General features: G+C 51.7%; 1 protein-coding gene across 3 annotated transcripts in view; it reads left to right on the forward strand.

Annotated features, from left to right (window-relative positions):
* Mgat3 (beta-1,4-mannosyl-glycoprotein 4-beta-N-acetylglucosaminyltransferase) overlaps positions 1-14,591 on the forward strand; it is a 51,820-nt gene that overhangs the window by 8,181 nt on the left and 29,048 nt on the right. The window contains exon 1 of one of the 3 annotated variants that reach the window (XM_076556359.1): positions 1,873-2,000. The exons of the other annotated variants lie outside the window; for them this stretch is intronic. The gene's annotated coding sequence lies outside the window, so the exon portion shown is untranslated. Of the gene's footprint in view, positions 1-1,872; positions 2,001-14,591 lie in introns of those variants that run through there. 3 annotated transcript variants of the gene reach the window in all.

Here is a 14,591-nt window from a genome sequence, read left to right on the forward strand (position 1 = left end):
GGCTACACTGAGAAAACTTGGTCTTGAAAAAAAAAATCACTTTACATGATAAGAAGAAGAAAGTTGAGGGTGAAGAGATGACTTAGCAGTTAAGAGCACTTGTTGCTCTTGTAGAGGACCCACTCAGGTTCAGTTCCCACCCCCGAATGACAGCTTACAACCACGTATAACTTCAGTACCAGGTTATCTTACAACCTCTTCGGAACTCCATGGGCACCAGTCATATATGCAGACATTACACTCATATAAAATAAATAAATCTTTTAAAAAGTTGTAAGACAACTAATTAGAGGCTATACTGAGATGGCTCAGCAGTTAAGAACACTATTCTTCCAGAGGACCGGGATTTGAACTCAGAACCCACATGGCCACTCACAATGGTCTGTAACTACAGTTCTAAGGAATCCAGTGGGCACTACATGCAGGTAGTGCATATACATGCAGGCAAAACACCCACATATAACATAATTGTTAAAAATGCAAAGACATAAGAAAAAAAGAAAGAAAGAAAAAGACAAGACGTCGTAAGTCAGTTTGGTGGCATGATCCTACAAATTTAGCAACTTGGGAGACTGAGGCAGGATGATCACAAATTAGAGGCCAACTTTGGCTACACAGTAAGAGCTGTCAAAATAAACTAACTTTAAATAAGTAGTAAAAAAAAAAAAAAAAAAAAAAAGGTACATTGTTATTCCAGACTTGTAGAGCACCTAGTCTTGGGGAGCAGGTCTTGTCTTGGGAAGAGTTTACCATAAGCCAGGTGTGGTAAACCATGCATTTTGTCCCAGCACTTGTGGGGTGGGCAGCAGAGGCAGGTAGACATCTGAGTTCAAGGCTAACTTGATCTATAGGGGAAAGTCCAGGACAGTTAGGACTACACAGAGAAACCCTGTCTTGAAAAACCTGAATAAGTAAGTAGATAAGAGTCTTCTACCTCGGGTGACACGAGTGCTCGAGATTGCCAATCATGAACATCCTGGGAAAGGCAGGGAAGAGGTGTAAAAGCCTCCAAGACTGGGGGTGAATTCCAGATTCAACACATTGCCACTACCTTCACTGTGACCCTCTGGGTCTCACCTGGAGAGGGTATCATGGGTGGCTTTGTGCACACCCATTAATGAAGCAAGGACAGAAGGATGGAGGCCCATGTACAGAGAGGCCAGAGGAAGACCCAAACCAGCCAGGACACTGCGGCGACCCTGTGTCTTGTACACTTGCCCACCACCAGGCCTCTGCACGGGGCCACAGCCCTACATACACTTAGTCACAGTGGTTGGGACCATGTGCACACCACAGGAGGCCTGTGCCCCCAGCCACAATGTGCTCACAATCACACCACAGCACGGATCTTTCTACACGTCCATTGCGCACACGCTGCAGAACACAGACACACAGGTCCACGCACACGAAGAGCCGGACACGGACTCTGGCCAGCCCCACCTTACACAGCACACACACACACACACACACACACACACACACACCCGCACAGGACGCCAGGGTCGTGGGCCGGCGCACGCACGGTCACAGGCAGGGCACGCGCACACTCGCGCATCCGATCGCTGCACACACGCGAGGCGCGGGGAGGCGGCGGGAGCCCGCGGTCCAGGCGCCCCCGGCCCGGAGCGCGCCGAGCCCGGCTGGAGGGGGAGGGGACGCGGCCACGCGGGGGCGGGGCGGGGGCCGGCGGGAGCGGACACCTCCAGCGCAGCGCTCGGCCTCGCCGCCGCGCCCCCGCCGCCGCCCCAGGGTGCAGTCAAGCGGCCGCGCGGGGCCCGCGGGACGGGGTGGAAGTGGGGTGGGGGGCGGGGATCGGGCCGGGCCGGAGCCGTGCTGCCTGCGATGCCGGGCGCCCGCCGCAGCCGCCGCCGCCGGAGCCCGGGATGGGGCGAGGAGAGGCTGCGGCGGACGCCAGCATCTCCCCGCCGGGGGCCCCGGGGGCCGCGGAGCCGCCGCCGCCGCTGCTGCTGCCGCCGCTGCTAAGACCCAGCGGGCGATGGGTGAGTTGACCCTGGAGCCAGGGACCCGCGCCGCAGCCCTGCATTCCCCGCACCCCAGGCCTCGCCTCCGGGTCCCTACCACCGCCCCCCGCGAGGGTCCCGCAGCTCCGAGACCGGGGGCCTGGAGCCAAGGAGGGGCGAGATGTGGGGGGCTGCTTAGCCGGCGCCCCCCGCCCCCACCCGCCTGCTCTCTGCAGCTCTCCCTGGCCGCAGGGCAGAGCCTGGCGCGGCGACCCCCTCCTCTGACTGGACTGGGGGTGGGGTGGGGGCGTCCCAAGGCGCGGGGCTCCAGCCGTGCTTTGTGCGGCGCCCTTTCCCCTCCACCTCCTGCGCGGCTTGGGGCTGGGGGGCGCGAGGCCTCAGCTCTTGCCTTCCCCACCCCCGACCCCGGCTGCTGCGGTGGCTGGCCGAGGCCCAGGCGCGGTCGGTCGGGGTGCTGGGCGGGTGCGGGGGCTGTGGCTGGAGCTGTAACTACAGCTGCCTTAGCGGGGAGCAGGCAAAAGCGAACGGTGAGAGGGGCCCCCTCCCCGTCTTTTACTGGGGAGTGGGGGGGCTCCCTCTCTTTGCACTGCACTGTCCAGGGCGGAGGAGAGCTCCTGGCTGGGGGAGGGCGCTATAAATATCTGCAAATAGTTCTGGAACCGGGGGTGGGGAGGGGAGCTTGCTTGGTGTGTGTGTGTGTGTGTGTGTGTGTGTGTGTGTGTAGGGGGGTGCCTGAGCTGGGGCGCAGGAAGCAGAGGTGCTGTGCCCCAGTCTGCTCGGATGGCCTGAGATCTGATGATGCTCCCTGCCCTACAGAACACCCTAGAAGGGGGATGAAGGCAGGAACATTTCCCTACTGGGATTCTTCTATGGCCCCCTAGCATCCCTGGGACATGGGTCCAGATATGACTTCATAGGGGATTGGCCTGTCACCTGGAGGGACACAGTTATTAAAGGTCCAGGCACTGAGCCAAGCGTGAAGATGGTAGAGAGAGCAAGAAAATGCTCTCTCCCTCCAGGAGCTGGCAACTCGAGGGTTAGTGCTGCCCAGTGCTAAGGAGATAGGCAGGGGTCCTGGGAAAGTTGGAAAGAGGGGCTCTCTGCCCTAGGGAGAAAGAACCTACTGGACTAGATGACAGGAAGCTGGAAGAGTTCCCAGGACTGAAGAAATGGCAAGAGCAGGGGCCTAGAGGTGTGAACCCCTGGTGTGATGAGAGATGGGGTGCAGGGTCGTGGGGCACTGGACCACCATGAGAAATGAGCTGGGGAGTAGGAGGGGCTGGAGAGGGAAGCCACGGTTTCAGGACAGGAGGGCCAGATGGAGAAGAGGTGGAAGGTCACACCAGGAAGCTGGTACTAACTCCTGAGGACAGCGGGGAGCAAACTGCCTCAGCTGCCTCCTTGGAGAATCTGTCTGTGGGTCCTGTGGTCAGGACTCCTCATTGCCCATCCGTTAGCCCGGCTGCTGTAGTAGTTGTCTCACTCCAGGAAGTCGGTGTTCTGAGCCTCAGTTTCCACCTCCGTCGAGTGGGGAGAATCCCACCCCCCAGGATTTTGGAGAGGATTGAAAATGATGAGGCACGGAGGATGCCTGGCACCTGAACCGTGTTGGGAAATTGCTGGCTGCTGCGTTGGTATTATTACCTGTAAAATGAGGCCATCTGATGCCAGCTGGCTGTGAGGCCAGTTTCATGGGGAGGGCAGGCTGTGCTGAGGATCATGGGAGGACCAGTGGAAGGGAGAGCTGGGGAACTGCGCAGGAATTTCTTCTGGGATTCTGGGAGGTGAGTGGCCAGGAATGGCTGACAGGAGGATGGTCTGCAGATAGTCTTCTGGCCCCTCTGGTCCCCACCACAATGTATGTCCTCTCCCAGCAAGAGACTTGAGGTGTACCACGCTGTTCCTTGAGTGCAAATGATTTTTGTTCCCCATACTGTATGATCCTTTCCCTCTTCCTGAAGCCAAGTCTTAACTCTCCACATGGAGATCCTGGCTTCCTTCTAGAAGTTTCTTCAGATATCCAGGCCAAGGAACACGGTTCGTTCAGCTGAGGTGTCAAGATTGGGAAGAGACAGACCTTCTTAGATTAATATCTAACTGGGCAGTAGGTCCCATCAGTCCCTGCCCTGTGCTGGCTGCCTGGAACCCAGGCATAACTACTTAAAGCAGACTCTTGATCCAGCAGCTCTGCCACTTCTTATTTTGTGACTGTATCGACAACCTCAGCTTCCCTGTCTCTAAAATGGGGACAATGCCTATGTTACCATTTGAGCAGCTTAGTATGATTTCTGCGGGGCATTCACTGCGCCCTCTTAGAGTGAGCCTTGGAAGCTGTGCAGTCTGTTCCATGGGTTGTGAATGTTCCTATGGTCAGGAGCTTGCCGTTCTGTGTCATAAACTCAGGCAGGGGAGATGGGCATGCTGACATCTCTGGCTGTCTGGTAAAATAAAACCTCCGGTGATGAGTGTTGGTGCAAATCATCCCAGCCCTGGGTAACAGGAGCTCTTAATGGGAGGCGGTACACACCACCTTCGACACCTAGACAGACATTCAGGAGGTGCCTAATAATGATGGTTGATGAAAGAGAAAAGGACTCAGGAGCTGTTGATGAGATGAATCTGGGAGCTGCCGGGCAGAGCCAGAGGTGATAGCTTTACCGGAAGGGATTGGGCAGGCCTCTGGGCTAGGGGCAGAAGTCCACCCTACAGGACCTGATCTGCAATGGGAAGTAGGGGCAGGACCAGGAGATTAGGAACCCTTTCTGGAGACACCCCCACGCTGGCACATCTCTCTTCTGGTCTACCTTTGCTCACGAGGGTTCTCTTCCATCTTGGCCTGGCCATACTCTTTTTTTGGTTTGGTTTTGTTTTACAGACGGGTCCATCTGAACCCCCATACTCTAGCCTAAGAGCCTTGGAGATGAGCTCCAGACAGCTCAGTTTTCATCCCCCAGCACCCCCTTCCTGCCCATCAGCAGCTTCCTCGTATGCCCCTTCCACAATGCCAGCTTTTAACCTCAGGTCAGACCAACGCCCTCTGTGCTGCTGACATCTGTGTCCACACAGCTCCACGGATGTGCACGCCTTCCCGTGGAAATTTGTATAAGTATAGTCATGGTGGTGTGCAAGCATATATGCCTACATGTAAAGACAAGAGGTTGACATTGTGTGTCTTCCTCAACAACCCCACTTCATTTTAACTTTTAAAAATTTTATTTTATGTGACTGGGTGTTCTGCCTACATGTATATCTGTGCGCCACGTGTGTGCCTGGTGCTCCCGGAGGCCAGAAGAAGGCACTGGATCTCCTGGAACTGGAGTTACAGATGGTTGTGAGCTGTCATGTGACTTCTGGGAACCAAACTGCAGTCAGTGCTCTTAACTGCTGAACCATTAGTCCAACCCCAGCCACCTTATTTATTTATTTATTTTTTTGAGATGAAGTCTCTCCTTGAACTCTGAGCTACAGACTTGGCTTGGCTGGCCAGTGAGCCCCAGGGATCCGCCATCCCTGCCTCTCCAGTACTAGGATTATAGGCAGTGTGCAGGCACTGTGTGTTGCCTTTCTTTCTTTCTTTTTTTTTTTTTTTTTTAAAGTATGGATACTAGGGATTGAACTGGTCTTCATACTTGCATGGCTCAGCCCCTGGCTGTGGAAATGTGAATAGGTATATACGGTGTACTTAACAGTAACCCATACCAGGAGTACCACAAAAGTCCCCCTGCAGAGGGGGACATTTGAGGTACAACTCTTAGTTCATCCTTGTTCTCATAGCTTGGACCTCACAGTGTCAGGGAAACCCACGTGAGTCCTGGCTCTTTCTGTAGAGCCACGGAGCAGATGCCTCCTGCCGTGGCATGTCTGTGTGCTCCTGTCTGTGTATGGATTCTTTTCAGTGTTACTTCTGTGTATGTGTCTGTATCTGTGTGAATGGGTGCCTGTGTGTGCAGGTGTCCAAGGAGGCCAGAAGAAGGTGTCAGAGCCCCTGAAGCTGGAGTTACAGGCATTTGTGAGCTGCCTGATGTGGGTGCTGGGAACTAAACTTGGGTCTCTGGAAGAGCAGCCAGTGCTCCTAACCACTGAGCCATCTCTCCAGCCCTGGGATGTTCGTTGTTATGTGTTTTCAAATAGTCAGTGAACAATGGCTATACTGAGGAGCCTTTGGCAAATGTGGTAAATGTGAATGCACAAATGGATACATAAACAAATGATTCCCAGCCAAGTGTTCGGTGTTCTGACCTTTTCTCTCCCTTCTGCATCCCTGATGAAGAAACCTGACACACACACACACAGACACACATACACACACACAGACACACAGACACACACAGACACACACACAGACACACACACTGCCCCCAAGGGCAGCTTCACAATACAGAGAGATAGCCAGGCAGTGGTGGCGCACACTTTAATCCCAGCACTCAGGAGGCAGAGCCAAGCAGATCTCTGTGAGTTCAAGGCCAGCCTGGTCTACAGAGTGAGATCCAGGCACCAAAAAAACTGCACAGAGAAACCCTGTCTCGAAAAACAAAAACAACAAACAACAACAACAAAAATACAGAGAGATGGTCACAGGGACCCTGTTTCAGAGGAGTTTCTGTCCCCACCTCTCAGAAGGAGACAAGGGCAGGGTTTACTTGTCCATGACCTCTCCTGTGGTCTAGCATGAGGCAGACCTGGGGCCCCTCCGCCTTTCTCATATCTAGAAAGTTTGTAAACTTTCCTGTAGGATCCTAAAGCAATTTTGCTTATGTTGCCTCAAGTGGAAATGCCTCTGTTGGCTTACTTGTTTTCATTTTTTCTAGAAACATAAAATTGAAGCAATGGAGACCATTCACATACGTAATTACTCCGCTGTTTTATGAACTTAGAGGTTATATGTCATAAAAGTTTGGCTCCCACTGAAGTGGAGTCCTCTGTGAGGAGAAAGAAGGCCTGGACAGCCTGTGTGCTGTCCTGTCCCCTCCCAGCTTGGAACTTTCCAGAAGCGACAGCCTGGAACTGAGGGGTCTAAATGGGCATTGTGGACTCAGGGTATCTGGCTGGCAGAGACCCCCAGGATGAGTGGCCACCTAGGTGTCCTCGCAGCCACACCTCCCGATGAATGACTTGCTCCTGTTCCTGGGATACTTCCCCTCTGCCTAAGGGCCAGATGCTTTCTGTGTGTGTTCACCGTGACAGCGGGCAAAACGCCTGGGCGCAGCCATGAGCAGCGTTCTTCCCGTGGGCCAGTATGGGATGCCTGGAAGGGAGGCGCACAGCCAGGAAGTCGTAGGATTGGGCTTGCACTCCGTTTGTAGGGACCGTTTGTCCAACTCTCTGTCTGAGTCCTCCTGATCTTTCAGACCTGTCCCTTCTCTCTCTGTGGGTTCCCAAGGGCCTGCACGAACCTTTCCCAATGCAGTGAGCTGCAGAGCCTCCAGGCTAGTCTCCCTTTGGTGCATGCTTCTCTTATAGCTGGTCCCATGTCTATCTCTGGCCTCCCCTGCCAGGGTGGGATACATACTAACCAGGCTCTACCTGGCTGTTTGGTAGAGCCCCTCAATGACAGAGCTGGGAACCCACAAAAGAATGTAGTGATGTGGCATGGTGGTGAGGGTGTTTAATTCCAGCACTCGGAAGGCAGAGACAGGGGGATCTCAGTGAGCTCCAGGCTAACCTGGTCTACATAGCAAGTTTCAGGCTAGCCAAGGTTGCATAGTAAGAGCCTCTCTCAAAAGCAAGCAAAATAAAAGTTTGATGTATGTCTGTCTGTCTGTCTGTCTGTCTGTCTCTCTCTCTCTCTCTCTCTCTCTCTCTCTCTCTCTCTGTGTGTGTGTGTGTGTGTGTGTGTGTGTGTGTGTGTGTGTGTGTGACAGAGGACAGTTTGGGGTCAGCTCTCACCTGCTGCTATGTAAATTCTGGGCACTGAACTCAGGTCACCAGACTCAGTGGCAGGTGCCTTTACCTACTGAGCTATCTAGCTGGCCTGGCCCTATGTAAGATTTCTGTTTCTAGGGATAGAAATCAGGGCCCTGGGCTTGCTAGGCAAGTGCCCTACCATCAAGCTACCTTCCTGGTTCATGCAGCTTTAAAAATGTTATGCTGAAGATTGCAGGGTCCGTGGACTCCCAAGAACCACTGCTTGGCCCCATGAAGTCCAGGCTGCCTCACGATGTCTCTGGCCCTCTTGCTTGTTCTTGGCCTCAGTTTCCAATCACCTTCCTTCACCACACTATTTCTGGACATTTTTTTGCCTCTTCTGGAGGCTGATTCTGGTCTGGGCCGATCTCCGAGCTTGCCTGTATTGTGGGTAGTTCCTGGTGGTTGGGGTATTCTGGCAACTGACTGGAGATGGCCACAAGGAACGGGAGGACAGGGAGAGCTGCAGATGATGGGAGGGGCTGGCACTGGGCCTCCCGGGTGGAAGGCATTCAGTAAGTATTCCTTAAACATTTACTGAATGTGATGGCAAGGACAGCAAGTGAGGGCCATTTCCGGAAAGGACACAACATGACCGGCATGGGTAAAAGATCTAGAAGGTGTTCCTGACCACAACCCGGTGAGGAGGTCTGTAGAGTTGTCTCCTGTCTCCAAACTAGGACCTAGTCCCACCCTCCTCAAAGAATACAGTGGGCAGACGATAATAAAACAACACGGGGCTTAAATGAATCAGGTTTTATTCTCAGTGGGATGCCAGCCAAGTGGAGACAGCTCTGAGAGGATACAGCTCAAAGCTCTCAGAGGCCTCAGGATGCCAACCACCGAGAACTAGCTCTGAGAGGTGTTACAGCTTTGGAAGATGACCAGAAGAGCAGGTCTTTGAGGTGATGGGTAGTCTTGACACCTGGAAGCTGGAAACTGCCTCTTCTTGGCAACCGACAGCTGGAGTCTCAGAGGCTGTGGTGTTTTGAATGAGAATGGCCCACTTAGGCTATAGATTTGAATGCTTGATCATCAGGGAGTGGCACTGTTTGAGAAAGATTAGGAGGTGTGGTCTTGTTGAAAGCAGTGTGTCACCGAGGGGACAAAAGCCTGTGCCAGGCCCAGTCCTGCTCCCTGTCTTCCCGCTGCCTGTGGATCAGGATGTAAGACTCTCAGCTATTTCTCCAGTGCCTTGACTGCCTGCCTGCCGCCATTCTCCCTGCGGTGATGATAATGGACTAAGCCTCTGAAACTATAAGCAAATCTCCAATTAAATGCTTTTCTTTTTTCTTTTCTTTTTCTTCTTTTTTTTTGTGGGAGGAGTTTGAGGCAGGGTTTCTCTGTGTAGCCCTGGCTTTCCTGGAACTTGCTATGTAGAACAGGCTGGCCTTGAACTCAGAGATCCTCCTGCCTCTGCCTCTCAAGTGCTGGGATTAAAGGCGTGCACCAGCATGCCCCGCTTTAATACTTTCTTTTATAAGAGTTGGCTTGGTCATGGTGTTTCTTCACAGCAATAGAAGAGTGACCGAAGGCCTTCAAGATAATACAGTCTTTCAGTCTGAAGTAGCCTCAGGTTGAATCTGGAGGAGGACTGGAGCAACCTCCCTGCCCGAGGTTTAAACACAATTGTCTCTTCCTTTCTGTGGAATGCTTATGCATCCTTCAGGAAGCCCAAACTTATAGGTCACTATCTGGGTTCCATTGGTTGAGTGTGTGGCATGAGAATAGGCTGAAAAATAGGACCAATCAGGGAGGGCCAATTAAACTTGGTGGAGAGGCCTAAGACAGTGAGCTTACCAAAAGTAGTTAAAAGTTGACAAGTAACTTGTTACAATGTTTCCATTGGTTCTTGTGCTGTTTGCGGGTGAGCTGCGGCTTTGGTCAGGTTCCCCAAGGGTTCCTGTGGTTGCTGCTGGTGGGTTGCTCGCTAAGTTACCAGCATTAAGATTTCCGGGCTTAGCCAGGTGGTGTTCACGCTTGCCTTTAATCCTAGCACTGGGGAGGTAGAGGCAGGTGGATCTCTGGGTTTGAGGCCAGCCAGGTCTACAGAATGAATTCCAGGACAGCCAAGGCTACACAGAGAAACCCTATCTGGAAAAACCAAAAACAAAAGATTTCTGTGATGAGCCTGGTCACGGTCAGGCTCATCACAGAACTCTGAATGGGATACGGATCTACCATTAACACAAAGTACTGTGAACCTGAATATATACCTCGTATTTTTAGTGTCCACAGGACCAACATACTAGAGTTTTATTTGTTACTTACTAATTAATTTATTTATACAGTCATACACTGTAGCCAGGCTGGTCTGGAAATTACTATGTAGCCTAGGTTGGCTTCAAACAGATTCTAATCCTCCTGCCTCAACTTCCTCTTTCTGGAATTTACAGGTGTGGGCTGGCTATCATGTCCATCCCTGGGCTTTCTTTCTCTTTCTTTCTCTTGTAGTACTGGGTGTGGAACTCACGCCTGTTTGTGTGAGGCAAGCGCTTTGTATCAGAGCTATATTTCTTTGTTTTTATTATTCATTTTTTTAAGATTTATTTTTGAAAGTTTTCCCCGCTTTTTCAGATTTCTTTTTTTTAAAATATATTTTATTTTATTTTTATGTGCATTTGTGTTTTTGCCATGGGTGTGGGGATCCCCTGAAACTGGAGTTATAGACAGGTGTGAGCTGCCTTGTGGGTGCTGGGAATTGAACTCAGATCCTCTGGAAGAAGAGTCAGCACTCTTAACCCCAGAGCCATCTCTCTAGCCCCAGATTTCTTTATTTTATATGTATGAGTGTTTTTTTTTTCCATGTATGTATGTGCAGCTTGTGTGTGCCTGGTGCCCATGGAGGTCGGAAGAGGACACTGGATCTCCTGGAACTGGAGTTACAGATGTTTGTGAGCTGCTATGTGGATGCTGGGAGTCTAACCCAGGTCCTCTGAAAGAACAAGTGTCCTTACCCTTTGAGCCAACTCTCCAGCCTCTTTTATTATATATATTCTATATTCTGTGATGAGCCTGACCGTGACCAGCCCCCAAGTCTTTTTGTTGGTTTGTTTCCAGACAGGGTTTCTCTGTGTAGCCCTGGCTGTCCTAGAACTCTCTCTGTAGACCAGGCTGGTCTCAAACTCCGAGATCTGCCTGCCTCTGTCTCCTGGGTGCTGGGATTAAAGGACTAAAGGCATGCATCACCACACCTGGCTTATTTTTTTTAATTATTTGTATGCATGGATGTCTGTGTACGTGAGTGCAAGTATGTGAGGAGACCAGAAAAGGGTGTTGGATTCCTGGGAGCTGAGTTATAGGTACTTATGAGCTGTTTGATGTGGGTGCTGGGAACAGCTAGTCTCTATAAGGACAGCATGGGCTCTCAACTGCAGAGCCATGTCTCAGGCCCAGTGCATGTCTTTCTTGAGTGGTGTCACTCTCGTATCTCTTGAGTCCCGGGCAGTGGTACAGGATAATTCTCCTTTCACTGTGTGGAAACTGAGTCTCAAGCTGGAGCTGTCACAGGAGCAGGGAGAGGTGCTGTAGAAAGAGCCTGCATAGTGGCCATGCCCATGGTATTCTTTTTGCTGCTTTCAAAGCATTCCATAGTAGGTAGGAGAGACAGCTCTGCTTCCTGACTTGTCATAGCCTGGGTTCAGAAACCATTTAAAGGCAGTCCGCTGTCGTACCGCGTGCTCCCAGAGTGTGAGCTGGAGTGTGGCTAACTTGGAAGAGGTCATAGGAGCTGAACAGGAGGTTACAGTTTTGTAGAATGGCCTGGTAGAATGACCAAAGGCCTCTGCGATTGGGTCCAGCCTTGGGCGGAAAATGCACTCCAAAGGCCACCTGGCACATTTCCATGCAGGGGATTCTAGCGACCAGGCATCTGAGGGCTGACTAGGGCCTCACAGGTCACCACAGTACTGTAGCACAGACTGGTGACTTGTACCTGTTGGTTAAACAGGGCGCTGCTTGAGGCTGGCCGCCGCCCACGGTGGCCATGCTGGCGGAGGAGAGTGCTGATTGGAAGAATCACAGCCATGGTTACCTTTTTAGAGCTTTATTGGGAGAGGGGGGGGGCAGATGTATGGAAGGAGCGGAAAGGAAAGAGAGGGACACACAGAGGGTCCACCCACTTTTTAGGCTGGGACGCCTTGGCAGACTGATGACGTAATTAAGGACAGAATCCTTACAAGTACCCACTGCTGGGGGGAATGTGACAGAAACCACGGTCCCCAGGCACGTGCATTGTGGACGAATGGTGTGCCTCAAATTCTTGGGGTGAGTGCACCAGCACCTTCACCTTAGAAATGCAGGAGCTGAGGACAGGCAGCCATGGTGCATGCCCTTAGTCTCAGCACTTAGGAAGTCGAGGCAGGTGGATTTTTGAGTTCAAGGCCAGCCTGGTCTACCTAGAAAATTCCAGGACGGCCAGGGCTATTACACAGACAGAGAAACCCTGTCGGGGGGGAAGAAAAAGAACCCAGGACCTTGTGTTCATTGCTGGCTTTTGTCCCTTTGTCCACCTCTTTTCCGTATCCTTTGTCCATTGATGTATCATTGAGGCTCCTGCAGAAAACTAGTCTACTCCCCAGGGCCAGCAAGGATGGGCCCATATTGCCCAAGGCTTTGGTCAGTCTGTCCCGGGGGAAGGTAGGGTACGTGTGCCAACGGCATTGTGCAGAGAGGAGGGAGCCTGGTGGAAGTATTGTTGGAGCAAAACAAGAGGATTGGCCAGAACTGCAGGGTGGAGGGCCAGCAACAAGGCTCACCTGTGATTCCTTGTGTCTCCACAGCAAGGGGAGAGGGCGATGGGACAGACTTTGTGACTCTGCTTCTGAGCGTAAAGGAAAAGAGAAGCTGAGCCCAGGTGATTGTCACCTCAGCCAAGAGAAGAGGCTGGGCTGGCAATCTCCAGGCTTCATGGCAAAATAAAACTGCCCCTTGTACAGGAGGAACACTGAGGTCTGTGGCACTCAGGACTTATTCAGCATTCCGCAAGAAGAGGCTAAAGGTCCTGGTGATGTGTGAGAGCCCAGAGCTTTCTGTACCATTATATTCCTCATACTGTCCCTGTCCCCAAGCCAGGGAGTTTCTCCACAGGGTCCGGGTCAGGTCTGGGGTGGATGAGGAGCGAGTCAGATGGAGTTCCAGGGCCCTGAGTTCCTGTCCTCTCCTGTGCAGAAGGACAAAATCTGATAGAGAAAAATGCATGTTGCTCCAAAGCTGGCAGGGAATCTATGGAGATGGTTTATTCCAGGGGAAAAAAAAAAAAGATGTGTGTGGGGTGGGGGGAGCCTGTAAGAACTCAGGCAGGAGAGTGGTCATGTTGCCCTCTTTCTTTGGCTGTTTTTTGATTTTCTAAAGTGTATAAGAAACCGTCATAACAGAAAAATGAAGTTTCGTCTTCTAAAGGCAAGAGGGAAGAGAAATTCCCCCATTACAGCTACCGCCTCCGTCTGATTCTGGTACCTTCTACAGCTGCGGGCAGCTGCCCTGTGGCTGGCTGTGGGAACCCTTAATAGGACATTCCTGGCTCCAGTGTGTGCCAGTGCAAGGAAACAATCTTTCTTTCTTTCTTTCTTTCTTTCTTTCTTTCTTTCTTTCTTTCTTTCTTTCTTTCTTTCTTCCTTCCTTCCTTCCTTCCTTCCTTCCTTCCTTCCTTCCTTCCTTCCTTCCTTCCTTCCTTCCTTCCTTCCTTTCTTCCTTTCCCTTTTTTTTTGTTTTTATTTTGGAGACAGGGTCACATGTAGCCCAGGCTGGCCTTGAACTTGACATGTGACTTTGGACTCCTGACCCTCCTGCCTCTACCTCTCAGAGTTACTGGGGTATGTAAGCACTTAGATGCCTGCCTTTTAGCATTTACTGCGCCTTCCAGGTGAGAAAGTTAAGTAATTGATGGGGCAAGAATTAACTGAGTGGTGGTCTCATGGAGGTCATGAGTAGTGGGCTTGGCCCCTAAAGCCCTTGCATGGTAGCCCTGATTTTTGTATAAATAAATAAATAAAAATGTGGCCGGGCGGTGGTGGCGCAAGCCCTTAATCCCAGCACTCTTTTGGGAGGCAGAGGCAGGAGGATCTCTGTGAGTTCGAGGCCAGTCTGGTCTACCAAGTGAGTTCCAGGAAAGGTGCAAAGCTATACAGAGAAACCCTGTCTCGAAAAACCAAAAAAAAAAAAAAAAAAAAAAAAAGTTTATTTATTTTAAATTATATGTGTGTAGGTGAGGCCAGAAGAGGGTGTCAGAGCCCTAGGAGAGGGAGTTACAGGTTATTGTGAGTTGCCCAGCATGGATTCTGGGCAGCAAACTCGGCTCTTCTACAAGGTCAGTATGTGTTCTCAACTGTTGAGACATCGCTCCAGCTCCATCCATGCCCTTTGGTGATGGATGGCCTCCTGTGTCCCCGGAGGAGACAGTTAGATCCTGACCCAAGGCTCCTGTTGCAGAAGCTGCTGGAGTGACTGCCCCTTAGTCCTTGCCAACACTCAGAAATACCCTCCCATGATATTGAGTCTCCCTTGTGCCCTGGGTCCTGCCCCTTCATCCTTAGAGGCTCTGATAGCGTGGGGAAGTACTTAGCTACAGTTTTCACTCATTGGACTAGAAAGTGTATACGGAACTGGCAGCGTCCCTGCAAGAACACCCCCTGTTAGGGTCTACACAGCTGGCTGCCAGACAGGCCAGCATCTCAGGAGAGCCTCAGGCAGAGAGCAGAGCCGAAG

This window comes from Peromyscus maniculatus, chromosome 20, assembly GCF_049852395.1.
Source record: "Peromyscus maniculatus bairdii isolate BWxNUB_F1_BW_parent chromosome 20, HU_Pman_BW_mat_3.1, whole genome shotgun sequence".
Classification (NCBI taxonomy): Eukaryota; Metazoa; Chordata; class Mammalia; order Rodentia; family Cricetidae; genus Peromyscus; species Peromyscus maniculatus.